The sequence below is a fragment of the Lynx rufus genome, unplaced genomic scaffold (assembly GCF_022079265.1).
Source record: "Lynx rufus isolate CCGP_SWC_20201006 ecotype Redwood Valley unplaced genomic scaffold, mLynRuf1.p SCAF_16, whole genome shotgun sequence".
NCBI lineage: Eukaryota > Metazoa > Chordata > Mammalia > Carnivora > Felidae > Lynx > Lynx rufus.
The window spans coordinates 9,749,562-9,771,999 of record NW_025814830.1 but is presented as its reverse complement, the minus strand read 5'-3'; the positions used below and the strand labels follow the sequence as shown (position 1 = coordinate 9,771,999).

The 22,438-nt window shown below is 46.8% G+C and overlaps 1 protein-coding gene across 1 annotated transcript in view; it reads right to left on the bottom strand.

Moving 5' to 3' along the window:
- The window catches only part of LOC124511102 (cytochrome P450 2B11-like), a 36,266-nt gene extending 17,443 nt beyond the window's left edge, over nt 1-18,823 (bottom strand). The window contains exon 1 of the mRNA XM_047078013.1: nt 18,799-18,823. The gene's annotated coding sequence lies outside the window, so the exon portion shown is untranslated. The remainder of the gene's footprint in view (nt 1-18,798) is intronic.
- Nucleotides 18,824-22,438: the final 3,615 nt, after the last annotated feature.

Below are 22,438 nucleotides of genomic sequence, written 5' to 3'. Positions count from 1 at the left end.
GGGTATGTGGACCTAGTTTTTCAGTTACAAATTTCATGAAATCTAAACAGATTAAGTATTTCTGAAGAAAAGTCAAGGTCCCAATCAAGGTGTTGTGTAAGTGCGAAATACACACCAGATTACAAAAAAAGATATGCTGAGAGTCAGAGGCAGGACAGGGAGAAGCCAAGAAATAGACAAGGAATATAGTGTAGGGATGGAGGCAGAGGAAGGGAGGGAACAAAAGAAACAGCAAGAGAACAGAAGAGCAAGAGAGAGGCAGAGATACAGAAACATGGGGACAGAGTCTGCAGGGGGCACAAGTGGGGCTGCCAGCTGTGGAAAAGTTGGGGGTTTTGGTTGTTTAGAAGAATATGTTTTAACATTTATTTAGTTTTGAGAGAGAGGGGCAGAGTATGAGGAGGGGAGGGAGAGAGAGAGAGATACAGAATCTGAGGCACGCTCCCAGCTCTGAGCTGTTTGTTAGCACAGAGCCCAACGCGGGGCTCAAACTCACTAACTGCAAGACCCTGACTTGAGCCCAAGTCAGATGCTCAACAGACTGAGCCACCCAGCCACCCCTTCTTTGTTTGTTTAATGTTTATCTATTGTGAGAGAGGAAGAGCATGCTTGGGGGAGGGGCAGCAAGGGGGAGAGAGAGAGAGAAGGGAGGGTGTAGAATCCTATGCAGGCTCTGCACTGTCAGCACAGAGCCCAATTCAGGGCTCAAACCCATGAGATCATGAACTGAGCTGAAATCAAGAGTCTGACTCTCAACCGACTGAGCCACCCAGGTGCCCCAAGAATTGGTTTTTACATATGAAAAGTGTTTGTATTTTTTAACAGCTTTACTGAGGTATAACTGACTACAATAAACTGCACAAACAAGATGATGAACATACCGTCACCCCGAAAGTTTCCTCATGATTTTCTGTAATGCCTCCCTTCCCCATTTTTAAAAATTTTTATTAAAAAGATTTTTTAAGTTTATTTATTGGAGAGAGAGAAAGCATGAGTGGGATAGGGGCAGAGAGAGAGAGAGGGAGACACAGAATGGCAAGCAGATTCCATGCTGACCCCGTGCAGAGCCCTACAGGTGGTATTATGTCACTTCACATATCGTATAAGAACCTGCCCATAAAATATTCTGGAGGGGCACCTGGGCGGCTCAGTCGGTTGAGTGTCCGACTTCAGCTCAGGTCACGATCTCACGGTCCGTGAGTTCGAGCCCCACGTCGGGCTCTGGGCTGATGGCCCAGAGCCTGGAGCCTGCTTCCGATTCTGTGTCTCCCTCTCTCTCTGCTCCTCCCCCGTTCATGCTCTGTCTCTGTCTCAAAAATAAATAAACGTTAAAAAAAATTTTTTTTAAATATTCTGGAGCTCTGGGCTGCTGTTTTCACACGGATTATTTTCACATATGCTGTAAGCTGCACACTACATTGTAACTATCTTATTTAAACATTCAATTATCGGGGCGCCTGGGTGGCGCAGTCGGTTAAGCATCCGACATCAGCCAGGTCACGATCTCGTGGTCCGTGAGTTCGAGCCCCGCGTTGGGCTCTGGGCTGATGGCTCGGAGCCTGGAGCCTGTTTCTGATTCTGTGTCTCCCTCTCTCTCTGCCTCTCCCCCGTTCATGCTCTGTCTCTCTCTGTCCCCAAAATAAATAAAAAATGTTGAAAAAAAAGAAAAAAATTTAAACATTCAATTATCTTTTTTTTGAGTTTTTAAAATATTTGGCAGTTTTTATTTATCTGTTCTATAAGAAGTTCAGAAAAGCTGTTTAGAATGATGTGAACTTCAAATCACAGACTTGTGGAAGTGTGACTTCTGAAAACCACTCATTGATAAATGCATATATATTGAATAGGCTTACATAAGTGTAATATATAGTATTATATACGAAAGATGGAAATGACTAGGACTTAGGCTGCTGTCTCTGCTGAATTTTTTTCCAGAATTTTTTAATTTTATTTTTTTTAATTTACATCCAAATTAGTTAGCATATAGTGCAACAATGATTTCAGGAGCAGATTCCTTAATGTAAACATTCAATTATCTTTTTAAACAATTTAAATAATTGGGGGGGGACATCTTACATATTGCCCATGCAATTACTGTTCCCAGGTTCTTCATTCTTTGGTGTAGATCCCTATTTCCATTTGACATCATTTTCCTTATGCCTGGGAGACTCCCTTTCACATTTCTTGGGGTACAGGACTGCTGGTGAGGAATTCCTTAACCTTGGTGTATCTGAAAACATCTGTATCTTGTCTTTGTTTATAGAAGATTTTTAGCTACATGTAGAATTCTAGATTTAGAGATTTGTCATGTCGGTATTTTAAGATGTGTCTCCACTGGTTTCTTAGCTGTACTGTGTCCGATGAGAAATCTGATGTCCGCTTTATTGCTGTCTACATCATGTGTCCTTCTATGTCTGCTTTAAGATTTTCCTTTTTTCTTTTCTTTTTTTTTTTTTTTTTTAAGAAGACTCCATGCCCAGCATGGAGCCTTATGCAGAGGCTTGAACTTATGACCCTGAGATCAAGGGTCAGACGTTTAACTGATTGAGCCACCCAGAACCCCCAAGATTTTCTTTTTAACACTAGTTCTAGGGCGCCTGAGGGACTCAGTCAATTGACCATCTGAATTCGGCTCAGGTCATGATCTCACGGTTCGTGAGTTCCAGCCCCACATCAGGCTCTGTGCTAACAGCTCGGAGCCTGGAGCCTGCTTCAGATTTTGTGTCTCCCTCTCTCTCTGTCCCTCCCCTGCTCTGTCTCTCTCTGTCTCTCAAAGATAAATAAATCTTTAAAGTTAAAAAAAAAACTAGGCCTGAGAAATTTGATTATGACATGTCTTGGTGTAGTTTTTTTTTTTTTTTTTTTTTAGTGTGTGTGTGTGTGTGTGTGTCAGTGTGTGCTTGAGTTTAGTTAAGATTCTTAGACCTATGTTTTTTATCATTTTTGCCATATTTGGAACTTTTTCAGCCATTATTTTTTCAAATTTTTTTCCATCCTCACCTCCCTCTGTGTCTCTGCCTGGCTATCAGCCCCTTTCTTTCCCTCTCTTTTAAATTTTTTTTAATGTTTGTTTATTTTTGCAAAAGAGAGAGTGGGGAGAGAGGCGGAGAGAGAGACATACAGAATCCGAAGCAGCCTCCAGGCTCTGAGCTGTCAGCACAGAGCCCAACATGGGGCTCAAACCCACAAACTGTGAGATCATGGCCTGAGCCAAAGTAGGACACTTAACCAACTGAACCATCCAGGTGCCCGTTTTCTCTTTCTTTTAAAATGGGGAACCAGCAGTTTGTTTACAAAGCTAAACAAGCCACCTGCCAGCAACAAAAGTCCTGATCTAGGAGGTGAGGTGGCTGAGTCACCCCACATGCATGAGGGGGAGGCAAGGTTATGCTTTATCTGAGTCTCAAAGTCAAAACTGCCAGGCCCAGCTTCTCCCCATACACCTCTAACCCAGGAGGAGGACACTGATAATCCTGATACTGTGAAATCAGGGGTGGAACCTGTACTTTCCTGACCTTGGAGAGGTGCCACTGTGGACTTCCCTGGCCCCAGCGAAGTCCTGGTTCCCTCTGTCCTGTGTGATCTAGCACTGAGCCTGGGGCCTCATTTCAGCCCCAGGAGTCACTGATAGGGAGCCGCGAAGTGCTTTGCACAGAGTAAGGTACTTAATCCTCACCCTCTGAGGCAGGTATTGCTGTCATCCCCATAGACGGGGAGAGTGAAACCCAGAGAGCTTAAGACCTTGCCCAAGCTCACATAGCAGTCTAGAAGTAGAATCTGGTGTCAAATCTGGTCTCCTTGCAGAACCTGCTATTCAACCACTTCCCTCTGCTGCCTTTCTGAGAGAGATACAGAGACACAGAGACATGGAGAGAGATAGCAGACAGTGAGAAGCAGAGAGAAAAAGAGTCAGAGAGGACAAGAGACAGAAGAGAACTGTAAATTCTGGGGAAAAGGGATTCTTTGGAAAAATTAACTAGGGAGAGATTGGATTGAAAAAGGCAAGCAGGTTCCTTTCTTGCAGAACTTCTCAGGGCCTTTAGAATGCTAATTTGCACTGTTAATAACCAGGCAAGAGGGCAGGAGGGTCAATAGCAGCTCCCCAGCACATCTGAGAGTCTAGGGACTCTGAGGGAAGACATTCTAGGAAGTGTTCATACGTGAAAATAAAGCACTAATTTTGAGTCAGGCAGACTCAGTCTCAAACCTCAGCCTTGTCATGTATTTATCGTGTCAGAGACACCTAGACAAGCATCAGGTTTCCCCCTCTAGAAAGTGTGAGTACCTATCCTGTGGGGTCACAGCGAGGATGGAGATGAGACCCAATGTGCACGGCTTGGGACACACTAAGTGCTCGGTGAATGCGCAGTGGCCACAGGAGAGACCCAGAGGCCAAGGGTAAAGGGAGTGGAGGATCAGACAGACCCTGAGGGAGACTCATCACATGACAAGATGGTAAGAGAATGAGAAACCCGCTCTCCTAAGACAACAAGACACGTGGTGAACACTCATTCATTCATTCAACAAACATTTATTGGACAGCTGTGTGGAGGCGCTATTCTAGGCATGGGGGAGGCAGCAATGAACAGGACAGGTAAATAAATACCTGGCTCTTACAGAGCTAACATGCTAGTGGGAGGGACAGATGACAATAAGACAGGAATCAATATAGAATGATTCAGAGTGACAGGGCAATATTCAGGCATCGTGCCCTCAGTTGTCCTGGTGGTTTCCCCTCCAGCACCCGGTGTGGTCCTCAGTGGCTGCGCGTGTTGAATGGAAGGTAGCGAGACCATTACATTGGAGAGTGGCACGTGTCACTATCAGGACAGAGGGTACAAAGATGGAACCATGACACCTGAGGCTGTGAGGGTAAAGATGGCACAGAGGCAGGTGGAGAGATGAGGAGATGGCCAGAGAAATGCGGGAGCCCAGAGACTGAGGACAGACAGACACACAGACCTATGGAGACTGAAGCTTCACTGAGAGACAGAACAGGAAAGACAGGGGTGCTGAGGGACTAGTGAGGTGCAGGGGGAGTTAGTGAGGGGCTGAGGGACTTGTGAGGGGCTGAGGGACTAGTGAGGGGTAAGGGGAGCTAATGAGGGGCTGAGGGAGCTAATAAAAGGCTGAGGGACTAGTGAGAGGCAGGAGAGCTAGTGAGGGGCTGAGGGACTAATGAGGGGCAGGGGGAGCTAATGAGGGGCTGAGGGACTAGTGAGGGGCACGGGGAGCTAGTGAGGGGTAGAGGGAGCTAATAAAAGGCTGAGGGACTAGTGAGGGGCAGAGGGACTTAAAGAGGGACTGAGGGCCTAGTGAGGGGCAGGGAGAGCTAGTCAGGGGCTGAGGGACTAATGAGGGGCAGGAGGAGCTAATGAGGGGCTGAGGGACTAGTGAGGGGCTGAGGGACTAGCAAGGTGCAGGGGGAGCTAGTGAGAGATTAGTGAGGGTCAGGGGGCATGAGTGGGGAGCTGGGGCAGTGAGAGTTCAGAGCCAGGCTGAGAGGCTAAGGGGGGAGCCAGTGCATCATGGCCCAGTGGTTAACCACTGGCTGCTAGAACCAGAGGACTTGGGTTCAAATCCCAGCCCCAGCCCTTTCCATAGGACAGCTAGAGGGTTATTTAAGCTCTCTGTGCCTCTTTCCTCATCTGTAAAATGCTCTCTCCCCATCCCCAGGGATGCTGTGAGATTTCAGTCAGTTATGTGTGTAAAGCACTTAGATAGACCCTGACACATAGTATGTGCTCACTGAACATGTTTCTCTGCTAAAACCCAATTCATGAGACAACAGGTTTGCTACAAATCCTCTTTGGCCCATTTACGCATTACAGTGCATGATGATACCATGGGCCTCTTAGGATAATTTTTTTCAACTGCATATAATTCAATTCATGAGATAAGCCAGACATAAAAGGTCACATACTGCCTATGATTCTCTTGATATGAAATGTCCAGAGGAGGCAAATCCATAGACACAGAAAGCAGATCTGTCTTTGCCAGAGACTGGGGGAGAATTAAAGGCGGGGCGGGGGTGGGGGTGGGGGACTGCCTAAAGCCACAGGGTTTTCCTTTTGGGGTGATGAAAAAGTTCGGGAACTAGCTCCGGGTGGGGATGTACAATATCGTGCATGGACTTAATGCCACTGAACTATACAATTTAAAATAGTTAAAATGGTAAATCTTATGTGCATTTTACCACAATTAAAAAAATTTAATTCATGGGGTACCTGCGTGGCTCAGTAGGTTAAGCATCCAACTTCGGCTCAGGTCGTGATCTCACAGCTTGGGTCATGGGTTCGAGCCCTGTGTCAGGCTCTGCACTGACCGTGCAGGACCTGCTTGGGATTCTCCCTCTCTGCCCCTCCCCTGCTTGTGCACGTGTGTGCTCTCGCTCTCGCTCTCTCTCTCAAAATAAACTTAAAAATTTTTAATTCATTAGGGTGCATGTGCCCACCCCCAATATTTATAGCCATGCTGTCAACAATAGCCAAACTATGGAAACAGCCAAAACATCCATCAACGTCCATGAATGGATAAAGAAGATGTAGTGTGTATATATATATACATATACTTTTCGGGATGAGCATTGGATGTCATATGTAAGAGATGAATCACTGGGTTCTATTCCTGAAACCAAGACTACACTGTATGTTAAGTAACTTGATTCTAAAAAAAATGTAATTTGGGGTGCCTGGGTGGTGCAGTTGGTTAAACACCTGACTCTTGATCTCAGCTCAGGTCATAATCTCACAGTTCTTGAGTTGCAGCCCCACATCAGGCTCTGCACTCTCTTTTTCCCTCTCTCAAAATAAATAAACTTAAAATTTTTCATAATAGAATTCCTATAAAAATTAATTTTGCTGAAAGTTATCAGATTTTGACTTCAGAAAAAAAGGAAGTTATCAGATTTTAATTTAAAAATAAATCAAATAGTGTGATATAGTCTGTTCTTCCTAATAAACACCTTAAATAACAAAATCTGGTGGTGGGTCTATAGCACCATATCTTCAGAGTGGTAATGAGTCTAAATGTTTTTTCAAGAGGTAGAGCTGTGGGGCGCCTGGGTGGGTCAGTCGGTTGAGCCTCCGACTTCAGTTCAGGTCATGATCTCCCGGGTGATGAGTTCAAGCCCCGCGTTGGGCTCTGTGCTGGCAGCTCAGAGCCTGGAGCCTGCTTCCGATTTTGTGTCTCCCTCTGCCTCTCCCCCGCTCTTGCTCTCTCTCTGTCTCAAAAATAAAGATAAACATTTTAAAAATTAAAAAAAAAAACCTTTATTGCCAAGAAATGCTGATCACCACCTGAGCTTTCACCAAGTTGTAATTGGTGACCACAAATCCCCACACCAAACACAATGATAATGAAAAGGTCTGAAATCCTACCAAAATGTGACCCAGACATGAAGTGAGCCAAATGCTTTTGAAAAAATGGCGCTGATAGACTTGTATCTCCATGCTAGGTTGCCACACACCTTCAACTTGTAAAAAAGAAAAAAAAAAGCGAAGTCTACAAAGCACAATAGAGTGATGTGTAATGCAGCGCGGTGTGCCTGTATCAGACATGAAGGACCCGCAAAATCTCCGCGAGTGTGAGGGTAGGCGGCACCACTCACAGGCAGGCCTCTGGGGGTATGAGTGGGGCCTTTTTCCTCCCCGGGTCCCAGCATTGGTGAGAGGGGCCAGGAGGAGAGTGGGTGGTCCGTGGAGTGCCCGCACTGTGGTCCTGCGCAGCCTGAAAGTTCCCGAAGGCCCCTCGTGCCGGCTGGATGTTTACTTATTCGCCTGACAGCAAAGTGCCCTCTCGGAGGGGTTAAAAAATCTATGACATGCTCAAAAGCAGTCCAAAGAACTATAGATGATCTAGAATAGGGGAATGTTCTCACAAGGGGCTGAAATCTGGTCCTGGGGTCCAAAGTGATGGAAATAATACCAGGGTATCCACGAGGCTTTATGGTGCCTCTCTGTGAGAAGAAAGAAAGGAACCAGGGCACCTGGGTGGCTCAGTCCCTTAAGCGTCTGACTTCCGGTCGGATCATGATCCCACAGTTTGTGGGTTCAACCCGGCGTCAGGGCTCTGTGCTGACAGCTCGGAGCCTGGAACCTGCTTCAGATTCTGTGTCTCCCTCTCTCTCTCTGCCCCTCCCTTGCTAGAGCTCTGTCTCTCTCTCTCAAAAATAAATAAACATTAAAAAAAATTTTTTAACATTAAAAAGAAAACAAAGGGACCTCCTCTGGCCAAGTGGCCTATTGAATGTATGGCATGAATAAGAAGGGCCCTGCTCAGATTTCAGTCCCACTTGTGTGAAGACACACACACACACACACACACATTTTAAATTTTTTCATTTGCTAAAGATAAAAAAACTTTAAAAATTAAGCACAATCCTTCAAGTTCGGTATAAAATAAATAGCATGTTTAGTTCAAAATAACAAATATTTTTTAATTTTTTGAAATGTATTTATTCGGGGGGGGGGGGGCAGTGGCAAAGAGACGGGGAGAGGGAGAATCCAAGGCAGAGACCAATTCAGGGTTCGAACCCACAAACCATGAAATCGTGACCTGAGCCAAAGTCAGACGCTTAACTGACTGAGCCACCCAGGTGCTCCGAAATAACAAATATTTTTTAAATGATCACTTCTGTTATCATTACCCAAAAATTAGAAGCTAGGTAAACACTGGCTAATATTTTTATTTAAACTAGTTTTTAATTCTATATAATGCAAACAGTATGAAATAAATCAAGCAGAATAAGAGTATAAAATGAAAGTAAAGTCTTCCTCCATGGTCCTATCCTATTCCCCAGATTCTAAGTCCTAGAACCCAGCAAAGAGCACAGCTGACGGTTTCTTGTGTAGCCTTCTAGAATTTGTCTAAACAAATGCAAATGTAAGTATGAAAATATGTGTCTTTAACAAACATTCATTTAACCTCACAGCTTGGGTATTGAACCATTGCAGCATGTAGAGTTCTGGCCCATTCTTCTTCCTCTTCTCCTTCTCCTTCTGCTTCTGCTGCTTTTCCTTCTCCTCCTCCTCCCCCTCCTCCTCCTCCTCCCCCTCCTCCTCCTCCTCCCCCTCCTCCTCCTCCTCCCCCTCCTCCTCCTCCTCCCCCTCCTCCTCCTCATCCTTTTTTTTTTTTTTTAGTCTTGACGTCAGGAGTGGAATGCAGTGATTCATCTCTTACGTATGCCACCCAGTGCTCATCTCAACAAGTGCCCTCCGAATGCCCATCACCCATTTAGCCCATCCCTCCACCCACCTCCCCTCCAACAACCCTCAGCTTGTTTTCTGTATTTAAGAGTCTCTTAGGGGCACCTAAGTAGCTCAGTTACTTAAGCGTTCCACTTCGGCTCAGGTCATAATCTCACAGTTTGTGAGTTCAAGCCCCGTGTCAGCCTCTGTGCTGATGGCTCAGAGCCTGGAGCCTGCTTCAGATTCTGTGTCTCCCTCTCTCTCTGCCTCTCCCTCACTCGTGTTCTGTCTCTTTCTCTCTGTCTCTCAAAAATACACATAAAAAAAAAAAAGAGTCTCTTGTGGTTTGCCTCCCACTCTGTTTTTATCTTATTTTTCCTTCCCTCTCCCTATTCTTCTTAATGGGTACCTGGCGTTCTATTGTGGATGTACCATAAGGAATGCATGTGTTTCCATCCTGTTGGGCATGTGGATTGTCTCCTGCTTTTCGCTTGGCTCCAGGGTACATTGTTCTGCATAGGTCTTGGGCTACATCTGGAACTATTACTGAAGGAGCAACGTCTTGGATCTCTGGGTCACACCCGTTCATTGAAGAAGCCACTGCCTGATTTTATGGACGGCTATTTACAGACAGAAGGACACAGGCCCAAGGATGATCTAGAGCAGTAGCCACTAATCCACAGTATCCCATCTGACTTTGTGGCACATTTGATACATGATTGATTCTGGGGTCTTTGAAAGCCATAGAACTTCACCTGGGAAGATACCAGAAGTGCCGTGGTCTAGCTCCTCCTCGGATGGAGGAACAGGTTCACTTCTCAGACTCTCTCCAAAATGACCACCTAGGACGTACCTGCCCTCACAGGTGGACAAGAGTATGTGGCATCCTGGCCTACAGGAGAAAGAAGGTATATGTTCAAGAAGGAGATCAGGAAGGGGGTGCCTGGGTGGCTCAGTCGGTTCAGCCTGCTTCAGGCTGTGTCTCCATCTCTCTCTGCCCCTCTCCCGCTCGTGCTCTGTCTGTCTCTCTCTCAAAAATAAATAATAGGGGCGCCTGGGTGGCGCAGTCGGTTAAGCGTCCGACTTCAACCAGGTCACGATCTCGCGGTCCGTGAGTTCGAGCCCTGCGTCGGGCTCTGGGCTGATGGCTCAGAGCCTGGAGCCTGTTTCCCATTCTGTGTCTCCCTCTCTCTCTGCCCCTCCCCCGTTCATGCTCTGTCTCTCTCTGTCCCAAAAATAAATAAACGTTGGAAAAAAAAATTAAAAAAACAAAAATAAATAATAGACATTTAAAAGTAAAAAAAAATCATTTTGATTTTACAGCCCAGCTATCTGGGAAAAATAGATTTAGAGGCTTTAGGGGCGCCTGGGTGGCGCAGTCGGTTGGGCGTCCGACTTCAGCCAGGTCACGATCTCGCGGTCCGTGGGTTCGGGCCCCGCGTCGGGCTCTGGGCTGATGGCTCAGAGCCTGGAGCCTGTCTCCGATTCTGTGTCTCCCTCTCTCTCTGTCCCTCCCCCGTTCGTGCTCTGTCTCTCTCTGTCCCAAAAATAAATAAACGTTGAAAAAAAAAATTAAAAAAAAAAAAAGATTTAGAGGCTTTAAAACTAAATCATTAACATCATAAGTAGGTCGAATGTTAGAATTGTAGGTCTTTCAAACAACCAAAATAGCTGGCCTTTATTTTTTTAAGTTATCTATTTATTTTTATTATTTTTTTTGAGAGACAGAGAGACAGCATGAGTGGGGGAGGGGCATAGACAGAGGGAGAAGAGAGAGAATCCCAAGCAGGCTCCACACTGTCAGGACAGAGCCCACTGCAGGGCTCAAACCCACAAACCGTAAGATCATGACCTGAGCCAAAATCAGGAGTCAGACACTTAACCACCTGAGCCACCCAGGCACCCCCACAGTAGCTGGCCTTTATTAATCACTGACTCTGTGCCAGGCAACGTTGTCAATATTTTACAGTCATTAGGTCATTCACTGCTCCCACAGCTTCAAGAGGTGAGTACTGTTCGCTCCATATTACAGTTGAGGAAACCGAGGCACAGAGGTTGCCAGCTGGTAGCACCTCCAGACCTCCCCAGAATCCAGCACCAAAAGGATTAACACCCAGCTCAGTCTCCCCACCCTGCTCCTGCCATCTATCAGGTGTCTACTCTTATTGTTCAGGTGTCAGACACTCGTAATAGCACCCCTGCTTGGACCTATCATGTGTCATTTCTGGAAGGAAGTGGGATCTTCAGCCCAAAAATTAACATCAAGTTCAACCAGCAGAGGTGTAGAAACACGGGTCAAAGCCGGGGCATCTTCTAAGTAGACATTCTTGAGTGCAAGCCTCATTTGAAACAATTTGTAAGGTCAAATAAATACTTTGGGCAACAAGCGCTTAATCTCCTGAGGAGTTTCTTTCAGAACTAGGTCTGAGGTCAGACCACGTACTCCACTCAGCATTACTGGGGCCTGCCAATAACCCCCGTGTCGTCCACCAAAATACTTCAGCTATAGGTCCACTCCTTGCAACGAAGGGAAGGACGCGGGCTCCTCTCCCGCTTCTTGGGGCCAACCTTGGCCAACACACCGCATACGCGCCCCTCCGAGGGTCTCCTTCTGCATCGTTGAGGCAGAGCCTGCTAATAAACACCAACACCCACCTTCCCTCCTCTTCCCCCCGCGCACGCCAGGGCATTTCCCAGTCTCCCTTGCGGGGAGGCCTCGTCATGTGATGCGTTCTGGCCAATGGGATGCAAGCGGAAGTAGTGATCTCTGCAGGTTGCAAACTTGCTCTGCAAAAACCTCCCACGTGCAGGGCTCATTCTCTCTCCACCCCAATTGCTGGCTGAGCGGCAAGGATTCTGTGAACCCAGGAGAGAGAAGATGGAGTCTCAAGACGCATGGAGCTTGGGTCTCTGAATGATCACGTGAAAGTCCACCCACCAACTACATACACCTAATTTACATAAGTGGAAAGTAAACTTGCATTGAGTTAAGTCGACAGGCTTTTGGAATCTGTTACAGAAATTGGTGTTACTTATCCTAATTCAGTATTGTCGGGAAGGTGGCAAAATCACCTCCCTCTCATCTATGAAATAGGAATAATGACACCCATGGGTTGTTGAGAAGATTAAGATGATGGATGAGTATTTCTGAGATGTAGACATTTCAGTTCAATGTGTACTCATCCTTCCCCTTCCTTCCTCTTCTAATATCCTCACAAGAGAAGCTTGTGGAAGCTTCTAAAGGAGGGAACTTCTGACTGGACTCCCATTTACTGGATACAAAGGCCAAGTCAACAATGCCTGGGCTATGGCTTGGACTTTTATCCCAAGCGGGGGCACGGTCGGACCTGTATTTTGACAAGAATGCTGTGGCTGCTGTGAGGGAAAGCAGTGTGGGCAGCACGCAGGACAGAAGGCTACCTTTGGAAGGCTGTGTGAGCCCATTACAGCAGGGGCTGCCATAACCAAGCACCACACACCTGGTGGCCTGAACACCACAAATGTGTTACCTAAGAGCATGAAATCAGTGTCACAGGGCTATTCCTCCCAAAGTCTGTGAGGGAGAGTCTGTTCCAGACTCTTCTGTGATTGGTGGGCCATCTCTGGTGTTCCTTGGCTTGTGGGAGCATCACCTGATCTCTGCCTTCTTCTTCATGTAGAGTCCTTCCCAATTTCCTTTAGCTTTTTAAAGTTTATGTATTTATTTTGAGAGAGAGAGAGAGAGAGAGAGAGAGAACAAGCAGGGAGGGGCAGAGAGAAGGAGAAACAGAATCCCAAACAAGCTCCAGGCCCCGAGCTGTCAGTGCAGAGCCCCATGCAGAGATCAAACTCACAAACCAGAAGATCACAGCTTGAGCTGAGATCAAGCATCAGATGCCTAACCGATTGAGCCATCCAAGCACCCCTCAATTTCTTCTTTTTATAAAGACACACTCATGGGCACCTTGGTGGTTAAGCATCCGACTTCAGCTCAGGTCATGAGCCCACAGTTCGTGAGTTTGAGCCCTGCATAGGGTTCTGTACTGACAGCTCAAAGCCTGGAGCCTGCTTGGGATTCTGTGTCTCCCTCTCTCTCTCTGCCCCTCCCCCACTTTTTCTCTCTCTCTCAAAAATAAATAAATGTTAAAAAATAAAAAATAAAGGCACACTCATATTGGATTTTAGCCAATTAATGACCTCATCTTAACTCAATTATCTACAAAGATGTCATATCCATATGAGGTCACATTTACAGATACTGGAGGTCATGGTTTCAAGGCCTTTCCTGGAGACACAATTCAACCCATGGCAGTAGTGGAGGTGCAAACAAGTGGACACATTGAAAAGGTATTTAGGGGGCACCTGGGTGGCTCAGTCGGTTAAGTGTCCAACTTCGGCTCAGGTCATGATCTCGCAGTTCATGAGTTCCAGCCCCACATCGGACTCTGCGCTGTCTCCCTCTCTCTGTCTCTCCCCTGCTTGTGGTCTCTCTCTCTCAAAATAAAGAAATAAAGTTTAAAAAGAGAAAGAAAGGAAAGGTATTTAGGAGGTAAAATTCACAGGACGTGGCAGTGAGTTGCACAGGAGGAGAGGGCCGTGCCGAGGGTGAGGCTGGAGTTGGGGTTCAGGCCAGGACAGTGGATGGCTGGGAAATCCCCAAACAAAGGACTGGGAGTTGTTCTGGTCTTGTTACTGTTCCTGGCGAGAAGGTTGGGTCTGGAGCACCCTCGTGTCGGGGGGTGGGGGCATGTGTTGCTCCTGGAAGTGTGGGAGCAATGGGAGGTGTCCCCACTGCAGACTCAATCTTGGAACCTTACAACGAATTGTCTAAACCTTAAAATTAGAGACTGTGAGATCTTAGAATCATAGATTAGTAACAGATGACATTGGCAGAGTCTTAGTCCATGCAATTTACGTTTGTGAACTTAGTGAGCTCTCTGGTCATCTTCTGAGACAACATCCCCATTTTCAAGAGGAGGAAACAGGACAGATGCAGGTGTCCCCAGCCAGGGTGAGAACATGGCAGAAATGGATATGATCCCAGGTCTGCCCAACTCCAAGACCCTTACACAATAAAATTCCTTACACTAATGCCAATATTAATTCTTTTAACAACAACGATGGTCATGAAAATGATAAGAATGCTGTCATTACAGAACTTGCTGTGGGTCAGCACTACTGGCTTTGAGTCACTGAACCCCCACCTCACAGGGGAAGAAACCGAGGCTCAGAGATGCTAAGCTCCTGTTTCAAGGTCACCAGCAAGTAGGTGGCAGAGGTGTGGCTTGAATCCAAGCTGTGTCTGTCTTCCATGTTAGAACAGCGGAAAGGACCTCCTCACCTACTTGGACACTCGAAAATGAAGGAAACGAAGGCAGGGAAGAAAAGGTCTCATGTAAGTTTCGGCCCAGGGAAGAGCCACGGTGACAAAAAGGGAAGTAAAAGTCTTGGATCAGAGCCCTGTGTTTATAGACATTCCTGTGTGCTGTTCTTTCACACCCTTCTTGAGAATGCCCTTAACAGGGGAGACAAAGCTGGCCTGGACCCTTAATCCCCTGAGGAAATTTTTGGAATTCTGTTCCAATGCCTCTCCCACTTCTGAGGTAAACTGGTCTAAACTCAATATCTGAACCTGCCACTTACTAGCTGTACAACTTGGATAAATGTCTTGACCTCTCTGTGCCACCTCATCTCATGGGGTGTTTTTTGTTGTTGTTGTTTATTTATTGATTTATTTTGAGAGAGAGAGAAATGGAATGAGCAAGGCAGGGGCAGAGAGAGAGGGAGAGAGAGAATCCTAAGCGGGCTCTATGCTGTCTGTGCCCGATGCAACGCTCGATCTCATGAACTATGAGATCATCACCTGAGCCGAGATCAAGAGATGGACGCTTAACCGATTGAGCCACCCAAGCGCCACTCATGGGGTGGTTTTAGAGACTCAATGAGGACAAAGGGGTTCTAGATCTGGCACATAAGTTCTTCAAAAATTTTAACCTCTCCTTAGCCTCATTCTCAATAAATCACATGCCTGCATGGGGCAGGGCCGGGGAGGGGGGCAGGGACGATCTGAGGCACAGGGATAGCTGGACCAGGAAGGGTCCTGGAAGTCCGGGGTGGGCAGGTCACTGAGATGCTCAGATCTGATATGGACTCCTGTGACCCCAGACTTTGGATTCTGTCTGGTACCTGAATGGGCCAGGGCTCAGATATCTCAAAATATCAGCTGATAGCAGGTCAATAAATACTTTGAGAAAATGAGAAATTGACAATCTGAAGCCCAAGCCCCGATTCAGCCTGGGCACTGAGCTGGGTCCTAGTCACTCAGTGAGTTTGACCTTGGTCACACGCTGCTACCCCCCTAGTGATCCTGAACACTGCTTGGCCTACAAAGGGCACCTCATGGAGAAGAGCAAAGACAAGGAGATATGAACCTGTGTGCCACGTTTGGTTGGAGGTAAGTAGGGTGAGTGCTTAGGCTAAAGCGGGTATCAGGGGAAATTTTGGAAAATGGACCCAGAGAGGTCCTTTTGGCCCTCAGCAAAAGCTTTGAAAATCCCAGGGAGCGATTTTGACTTTTTTCTTGGAGAGCCTTGGAGAACCACGGAGGATTTTAAGCAGGAAAAGTCACAATCAATTTGTGCTTTAGAATAGTCACTGGTTTGGAGACTGGGTTAAAAGGGTGACACAGGTTGTGGGACGTGGGGGAGAGGCAGCCCCAGGATGGTGTAATAATCAGAGTAGGTTAACTGTTGTAACAAAGATTCCCATAAATCTCAGTGGCATAAGGCAACAGAGGTTTATTTCTCATTCACATCTCATTTGGGTGAGGGTTTGGAGGGTCTCCTCCTAGTGGTCACTTCAGGACACAGATGGGTTTGGGGGTTTTTTGTTTTTGCTTTTTCCGCCATTTTGTGGCTCTTCAATCTTGCTGGTGGACAGAAAACGTGCAGAGGATTTCACTCCGGATGCATAGTCGCCTTGAGCCAGAAGTAACACGTATCACTTCTGCTCTCATATTTTGGGGGTGAGAACGGGTCACACGGGTCTCATCGACGTAATGCTACCTGGACAGTGGCTTCTTGTCAACAACCCCAGAAGGCACAGCACAAGTGTTTTGGTGGCCAGCTCGCTGTGCCTAGGGCACACCACGGCTCCAGTGTGTGTTAGTTAATTTGGGTATTCCGGGAGGTTAACCAGCTTCAGCAACTCTTTCACGACCACCACCACCCTTGAGAGGAAAGGTGCTTCTGTCCCTCCCTTTGTGCTATGGCTTCATTCTGGGTCGCTCTCACATTTTTTGGAGGGAAAGTTGTTCATTACAGCCCCCAACTCCCTATTAATTCAAGAGAGACCCTGATTGGCCCCGCCTGAGTCACATGCCCATCTTTGGTCCAATCACCATGAGTCTAGGACAGTAGCAGCCAGAGCCTTTGTTCCCCCTTGAGGAGGGTGGGAGGGGAGGACAGTGTCTGGTCTTACAGCCCCACTAGGACCAAGTACCTGTGTTGTGGAGGAAGTTCCCCACATCAGGTGATTACCAGGTAAGGAAGGAAGTGAAGGAGCACTCAGATGACAACAAACAGTAGACCTCTCAGTCCTAGTCCACTGTGGTCCACGTTTAGACCAGAATCAAGACACACCCACTTGCTCCTACATGCAGCCCAAAAGCAGCCCCACTTGGGGGCACCTGAGTGGCTCAGTCAAGCGTCTGACTCTTGATTTCAGTTCAGGTCATGATCTCACAGTTCACGGGTTCAAGCCCTGAGTCGGGCTCTGCGCTGACAGTGTGGAGCCTGCTTGGGATTCTCCCTCGCTTTCTCCCTTGCCTCTCCACTCCCTCTCACAAATAAACTTTTAAAAAATGTCCCTGTTCAACACAACAGCAACTCTCCCATACACGACCAAAAATTTCATTTACCCTCCGTCCCCATAAAAAGGCTAATCCCTGAGCCAGCGTCTAACAAAGGAACTCTGAGCAGGGTGTGAGGTGCACACTGTGGCAAGGTGTCAGTCAGATGTCCAAAACCTTTCAGTCCACTGAAACCATGGGCTGTACCCCTGCGGTACAGCCTGTTGACTGTCTACACCACAGACATTCCCATTCTCTTTTTTTGGACTGCAAAGTTTGGGTCCCACAAAAAAGCTTGGAAATACTCATTTTCCCAGCATTCCTTGCAGCTACGGGTATTCATGTGTCAAAGTTTTGGTCAAAAAGACATAAGAGGAAATTCCTGCTATGTTGTTCCAAAAAAAAGATTCTTCCCCTTTAATAAAAAGGGAGTAGGATGTGAAGAAAGTCCTCCTAAGGTGCAGGCTGCTCGCTGCTTGACTTTGGAGACAGCTGGGCAAGGACTAAAAGTCAGCAAAGAGGACAATGGAGCAAGCGAATAAACAGTTTTTTATTACCCTGTGAGTTACCAAATCAGTTCTGGCACTGCTTACCTCCAGACTTTGGTTTTTTTTTTTTTAACTTTTTTTTTTTTTTAATTTATTTTTGAGACAGAGAGAGACAGAGCATGAACAGGGGAGGGGCAGAGAGAGAAGGACACACAGAATCTGAAACAGGTTCCAGGCTCCGATCTGTCAGCACAGAGCCCGACGCGGGGCTCGAACTCACGGACCGCGAGATCGTGACCTGAGCCGAAGTCGGACGCTTAACCGACCGAGCCACCCAGGCGCCCCCAGACTTTGCTTTGTAAGAAAATTAAATATCCTTATTGTTAAATGCACTGTTGATCCAAGATTTTTTTTTCTTTTATGTTTATTTATCTTGAGAGAGAGAGAGAGAGAGCATAAGTGAGCAGGGGAGGGGCAGAGAGAGAGGGAGATAGAGAGTCCTAAGCAGGCTCTGTGCTGCCAGCACAGACCCCAACGCCTGGCCTGATCCCAGGAACCATGAGATCATGACCTGAGATGAAAACAAGAGTCAGACGCTCAACCAACTGAGCCCCCAGGTGCCCCTGGTCCAAGATTCTTCTTTCACTGTTCACTAGGTGACCAGGCTGTACAGCGAAGGTTAGAGGCAGTTCATGCCACCCAGGGGAGAAACGGCTGCATAATTCAAGGTCACTGAAACAGACAACACACACACCAGGCTCAAGTGACACAGCCTTTACTTACAGCAAGGGAGGAGATTGCACAAGATCCAGGCCCCCATGACCGGAAGATCTACTCCACGGCCAACACTGGCCATGTAAATGCACACACCCCACTTTATGCTGCACTCGAAAGACCCGGACCCCTCCCCTAGGGGGTCTGAAATCCAGAAAGCTAGGGACTTGTCTGAGGGCCATTGACACATGCACTTAAGTAGAACAAGGGAGTACTGGGGCACCTGGGTGGCTCAGTCAGTTAAGAGTCTGACTCTTCATTTGGGTTCAGGTCATGATCTCCCAGTTCGTGGGTTTGAGTCCTGCCTCTGGCGCTGCACTGACAGCACACAGCCTGTTTGAGATTCTCTCTCTCCCTCTCTCTCTCTGCCCCTCCCCTGCTTGCTCTCTAGCTCTCTCTCTAAATAAATAAAAATAATCTTAAGAAGAAAAAGAACAAGGGAGTACTCATTAAGTTTGAAACAGGGAAAATATTTCCTCACAAGGCAGTAAGCCCAGCACAAGCTGGGAGCGCTCCTTACCTCTTGATTAGGAGTTGTTCCAGGCCCAAGGTGTGTTGTAATGCAACTGAGCGGGTGTGGAAAGACTGCCCACAAGAGACTGACTGCCGTTTCGCAACAATTCTGCTACTGGAAGCAGAAAGTTGGCATTCTAACGGTCAACATCTTGGCAGTGCAGTGACTGCCTTTGACATCCAACATGGCTGCCTCTAGTCCTCTTCTCTGACACCTAATTCTCCATCTTGACCTCCAGGTCCAACCTGAAGGGGGTTTAAAGGAGGATTTCCCTTCCAAGGTTGTACTGTTTTAACTTCCAGGAGATGTTTCAATTTCTTGGGAATTCCATGGAGGTTGCCTATAACGCCAGGAATCTTGACAAGTCCTGGTTCTTGAATCTGAACTTAGGCTCAGTCAGGTGCCCTTGTGTTAATTAGAAAAAAGCACTCCCTCCAGATGGATAAATTAGAAGGAAAGAAAAAAAAAGTATCTCATCTGGCAGAATCATTCCTCAGAATTCTCCGCTAGATGAGTACCATTTTTTGAAAAATAAAAAAGTATCTTGGGGCGTCTGGGTGGCTCAGTTGGTTAAGCATCGGCCTTCAGCTCAGGTCATGATCTCATGGTTCATGATTTTGAGCGCCGTGTGGTGGTCTGTGCTGGCAGCTCAGAGCCTGGAGCCTGTTTCGGATTCTGTGTCTCCCTCTGTCTCTCTGACCCTCCCCCGCTTGTGCGCTGTCTTTGTCTCTCAAAAATGAATAAATGAAAAAAAAATTTTTTTAAAGAAGTAAAATGGTGGGGGCGCCTGAGTGGCTCAGTCCGTTAAGCATCTGACTCCTCATATCCGCTCAGATCATGATCTCGGGTTGATCGGATCTAGTCCAGCGTCCAGCTCCATGCTGACAGCACTGAGCCTGCTTCAGATTCCCTCTCTCCCGATCTCTCTGCTCCTCCCCCGCTCACTCGCCCTCTCCCTCTCTCTCTCTCTCTCTCTCCCAAAATAAATAAACTTTTTAAAACAAGAGAGAAAGAGCCTTCTTTCTAGATCATCTAGATTCAAACCTGGCTCCATTGCCTCTCTGAGCCTCAGTTTCCTTATACGTAGGATGGTACCAACTCATAAGCGTAGTTACCACAGGATTTTGTGAGAAATAAAGGGGATCATCTAGTTATTATTACTATATCTCCCTCTGTGTCTTGCCTCTCCAGCCATTCTGTCCCCACCTCACCCACCCCGCCAGCCCCTCCACCTTCCCGCCTCAGCCCCTCACCTGGAGCAGACATTCCTGGGCTCGCAGCGCCACCTGGTGGTCTGGAGGGCCTGATCCTTGGGGCAAGTGCAGGCCGAGGTGCCTGTAAACGCGAGGGTGCTGGGCTGGAGAGGGTTAGAGAGCCCTGGGATGCTACCTACTATTGCGGGAAGAGACTGTGTGTGGGAGAAAGAGAGTGCCCCTGTGCACACTGTGCTGAGTCTCAGTGGGTCTGGGCTCTGTGAACGCGTGGGGGAATCCATGGAAGGTAGTATGTGAAGGACAGTTGAAAAGTCTGAGACATACCTGGAGGTTTGTGAAAATGAAAGACAAGGTGTGCACAAGTCTCTCCGAGGGGGTGTGTCAAAGCTAGGTCTGGGCCCTAACTGGATATCTGTGTTGTTGGGAGGCTGTGTGTAAGTGTAAATATGTGAATGTACTATATGGACCCCATAGCTCTAACCGTACCTCCCTAAAGACAAAACAAAAATGCAAAAACATCTTCAATGCCTTTCATTAATGATATCATAGCAACATTGATGTTGTTATTCTGAAACCTTTAGATAGATGTAAATATAGACTATGGATATGGATATATAATGTTACCATAGGTATATATAGATGGTATTGATATAGATAAATGATACAGACATATATAGTATAAAGATGACATATAGTAGAGATACAAGGATAAATTATGTAGATGGAGATGATGTAGAGGTAGACAATTTAAATATATCTGATACAAATATGGTACAGACATATGATATTCATGCATAGATACGGATGATAGAGAGAACATAAAGCAGGTAAATAATTATGTTAATACTTGGGACGCCTGGGTGGCTCAGTCAGTTGAGTGCCTGACTTCGGCTCAGGTCATGGTCTCGCAGTTCATGAGTTCGAGGCCCACACCAGGCTCATTGCTGTCAGCACGGAGCCCGATTTGGATCCTCTGTCCCCCTCTCTCTGCCCCTCCCCCACTTGAGCTCACGCCTTCTCTCTCTCTCTCCCTCAAAAATAAATAAGCATTTAAAAAATTTAAAGAAAAATAATTATGTTAATACTTTTAAGAACCAAGATCTTCAACTTAAGAGAAAGAGGGTCCTGAAGTACAGTTGGTAAAGAAAAAGCAAGAGAAATGCTTGATACATCAGCTTTCAAATCACGAGTTGTTTCCTTAGCGTCCTTCAAAGGTAACCCATGAGGTTCATTTGAGTATCGTGATACTAATTCCCTGATATGCTGGATCACAGTGAGAGTTTTATGTTTATGTCAGCTTCTAGGGAGGAAATATGAACAAGTGATTTGAAATGTAAGCAAATGAGGGGCACCCGGGTGGCTCGATTGGTTGTGTCCAACTCTTGATTTCAGTTCAGGTCATGGGATGGAGCCCCATGTCAGGCTCTGCACTGACAGCACGGAGCCTGCTTGAGATTCTCCCTCTCTCTCTGCTGCTCCCCTCCCTCAAAATAAATAAATAAACTTTTAAAAAAGGAAATGTATGGGGCTCCTGGGTGGCTCAGTTGGTTGGGCGTCCAGATTCGGCTCAGGTCATCGTCTTGTGGTTTGTGAGTTTGACCCCTGCGTCAGGCTCTGTGCTGACAGCTCAGAGCCTGGAGCCTGCTTCGGATTCTGTGTCTCCACCTCTCTCTGCACCTCCCATACTCATGCTCTGTCTCTCTCTGTCTCTCAATAATACATAAACATTTAAAAAAAATTTAAAAAGGAAATGTAAGCAAATGAAAGACAAGGCACTTACTAACTCCAGGAAAAATAAGCCTGTAGGATAAAGAAAATGTAGCTGTAGGGTCGCTAGATGGCCCAACTGTGAACTCTATTACACAATCATAATAATGTAAACACTGAATATTGATTCAACTAGAAATGAAGATAAACTCAACTGAGGGACTGTGGGGAGGAAAAAGGTTTTGCTGAAGGCATCCCAGGATTTGGTCCCTGAGGGAATTCTGCAGGAGACTGAAGTCCATGCATCTCCTTGGTTCTGGGGTGGAAGGCTGGAAATACCTGCCTCCCCATAGATGCCCATGCTCTCGTCCCCAAATGAGCTCCCTCAGATGGTAAAGGAGACTTTGCAGGGGCACCTGGGTGGCTCAGTCAGTTAAGCATCAGACTTGGGCTCAGGTCACAATGTCAAGGTTGCTGAGTTTGAGCCCTGCATCGGGCTCTTTGCTGTCAACACAGAGTCTGCCTCAGATCATGTGTCTCCTTCTCTCTTTGCCCTTCCCTGCGTGCTCTCTCTTTCTCTCAAAAATAAACAAACACTAAAAACAATTTTAAAAGGGGCACCTGGGTGGCTCAGTCGGTTAAGCGTCCAACTTCGGCTCAGGTCATGATCTCACGGTCCATGAGTTCGAGCCCCTCGTCGGGCTATGTGCTGACAGCTCAGAGCC